Raw genomic sequence first — 3,765 nt, 5'->3', positions numbered from 1 at the left:
AGAAATATATATACAATATACATATGAAATTATGTAAATACGTATAAAAATATATATTCAAAATACATATCAAATAATGTAAATTCGCGTCAAAATATATAAACAAAATATCATGAAAAGAATGTGTATTTGTATGAAAATAGATAATAGATAATAAATCTGTATAAAATATATATGCAAGATACACATTAAATAATGTAAATATGTATAAAAAAAGTATATACAAAAAACAAATAGAATAATGTAAAATCGTATCAAAATAAATACACCGAATATTAATAAAATAATGTAAATTTGTATGAAAATAAAGATGCAAAATTCCAATAAAATAGCGCATTTCTTATAAAAATATATATACCAAAATAACCATAAAATATTTAAATTTGTATTAAAATAAATATACAAAATGCACATACAATAAGGTAAATTTGTATTGAAAGAGATATGCAAAAACACATATAAAACAATGTAAATTTGTTTCAAAATATATATACGAATACAAATTAAAAAACGTAGATTTCTATAAAAAATATATATACTAAATACACATAAAATTAAGTAAATACGTATAAAAAAATGTATACAAAATACACATAAAATAATGTAAATTCGAGTTAAAATAAATAAACAAAATACCAATAAAAGAATGTGTATTTGGATAAATATAAATATACAAAATACACATACAAAATAAACATAAAATAAGGTAGATTTGTAATAAAATATATGTACACAATACACATAAAATAATGTAAATTTATATGAAAATATATATACAAATACACATAAAATACCATGAATTTGTATAAAAATAAATATTCAAAATAAATATTAAATAATGTAAAAGCGTATAAAAATATATATACAAAGTACATATAAAATGAAAATTAAGATGCAAAATACTCATAAAATAACGCATATTTTATAAAATTATTGATACCAAAATACACATAAAATATTTGAACTTGTATTAAAATAAATATACAAAATGCACATACAATAAGGTAAATTTGTATTGAAATAGATATGCAAAATACATATAAAATAATGTAAATTTGTTTCAAAATATATATACGAATACTCATAAAATAACGTAGATTTCTATAAAAATACATATACAAAATACACATAAAATTAAGTAAATACGTATAAAAAAATGTATACAAAATACACATAAAGTAATTTAAATTCGTATAAATGTAAATAAACAGTATACCAATAAAAGAATGTGTATTTGTATAAATATAAATATACAAAATGCACATAAAATAACGTAAATTTATATAAAACTATATACATAAAATAACGCAAATTTCTATAAAAATATATGTACAAAAATGAACATTAAATAAATTTGCATAAAAATATATATACAAAACACACATTAGATAATGTAAATGAGTTTAAAAATATGTATACAAAATACCTATGAAATAATCTAAATTCGTATCGAATTAAATTAAGAAATACCAATAAAATAATGTAATTTTGGATGAAAATTTATATACAAAATACACAAAATAACCTAAATAAAAATACAAATATACACATAAAATAATTTAAAATTGAATGAAATAAATATACAAAATAAACATAAAATAAGGTAAATTTGTTATGAAATATATGAAAAAATACACATAAAATAATATAAATTTGTATGAAAATATATATACAAATACACATTAAATAACATGAATTTGTATAAAATTTGTATCAAAATATATACTTATACACACAATAAAATAACGTAATTTTTTTATGAAAATATATATACAAAATACACATAAAATAATTTAAATACGTAGAAAAATATATGTACAAAAAACACATAAAATAATGTAAATATGTATGAAAATATATAAACAAATACACATAAAAAAATGTAAATTTTGATAAAATATATATACAAAATGAACGTTAAATAATGTAAATATATATATAAAAAAATATATACAAAAAACACATAGAATTATGTTAAATCGTATCAAAATAAATAAAGAGAATATCAATAAAATAATGTAAATTTGTATGAAAATAAAGATGCAAAATATCCATATAATAACGCATATTTGCATAAAAATATATATACAAAAATACATATAAAATAATAAAATTTGTATTAAAATAAATATACAAAATGCACGTACAATAAAGTAAATTTGTATTGAAATACATATGCAAAATACACATTAATAATGTAAATTTGTATCAAAATATATATACGAATACTCATAAAATTGAGTAAATTTCTATGAAAATATACATACAAAATAGATATACAAAATACACATATAACTAGTTAAATTTGTATTTAAATACATGTACAAAAAACATATAAAATAATGTAGATTTGTATGAAATGAAAACAAATACATTTTATATAAAATATATATATAGAAAATACACATGGAATAATGTAAAATCATATCAAAATAAATACACAGAATATCAATAAAATAATGTAAATTTGTATGAAAATATAGATGCAAAATACCCATAAAATATATTTTTATAAAAATACATATACAAAAATACACATAGATTAATCAAATTTGTATTAAAATTAATATACAAAATGCACATGTATTTTGTATATATATTTTTTTATTCAAATCTACGTTATTTTGTGTGTATTCGTATATATATTTTGAAACAAATTTACATTGTTTTATATGTATTTTGCATATCTATTTCAATACAGATTTACCTTATTGTATGTGTATTTTGTATATTTATTTTAATACAAATTAATTTTTTCATGTGTATTTTGGTATATATATTTTTATAAAAAATGCGTTATTTAATGGTTATTTTGCATCTTTATTTTCATACAAATTTACATTGTTTTATTAATATTCTGTGTATTTATTTTGATACGATTTTACATTATTCTATTTGTGTTTTGTATATATTTTTTTATACATATATACATTATTTAATGTGTATTTTGTATATTTTGAAACAAATTTACGTTATTTTATGCGCATCTGTTAAAATATTTTGATTCAAATTTACATTATTTTATGTATTTTGTATATATATTTCAATACATATTTAGTTTATTTTATGTATATTTTGTATATCTATTTTCATTCGTATCAAAAAAAAAAATAGCAATAAAATAATGTAAATTTGTATGAGAAAACATATACAAATACACATAAAATAACGGAAATTTCTAAAAAAATATATGTACAAAAATGCACATAAAATAAAGTAAATTTGCATAAAAATATATATACAAAACACACATTAAATAATGTAAATGCGTACATAAAATAACCTAAATTTGTATAAAACTATATACAAAAATACACAAAAATATTTAAAATTTGTATGAAAAGAAATATACAAAATAATCATAAAATTAGGTAAATTTGTATTGAAATACATATACAAAATACACATAAAATAATGTAAATTTGAATGAAAATATATAAACAAATACACTTAAAATAACTTAAATTTGTATAAAATATATATGCAAGATACACATTAAATAATGTAAATGTGTATAAAAAAATATATACAAAAAAGAAATAGAATAATGTAAAATCCTATCAATATAAATACACAGAATATCAATAAAATAATGTAAATTTGTATGAAAAGAAAGATGCAAAACTCCCATAAAATAGCGCATTTTTTATAAAAATATATATACCAAAATACACAAAATATTTAAATTTGTATTGAAATAAATATACAAAATGCATATACAAAAAGGTAAATATGTATAGAAAGAGATATTCAAAAATACATATA

This window comes from Eriocheir sinensis, unplaced genomic scaffold (assembly GCF_024679095.1).
Source record: "Eriocheir sinensis breed Jianghai 21 unplaced genomic scaffold, ASM2467909v1 Scaffold105, whole genome shotgun sequence".
Classification (NCBI taxonomy): Eukaryota; Metazoa; Arthropoda; class Malacostraca; order Decapoda; family Varunidae; genus Eriocheir; species Eriocheir sinensis.
Note: the sequence above shows the minus strand (reverse complement) of the source record.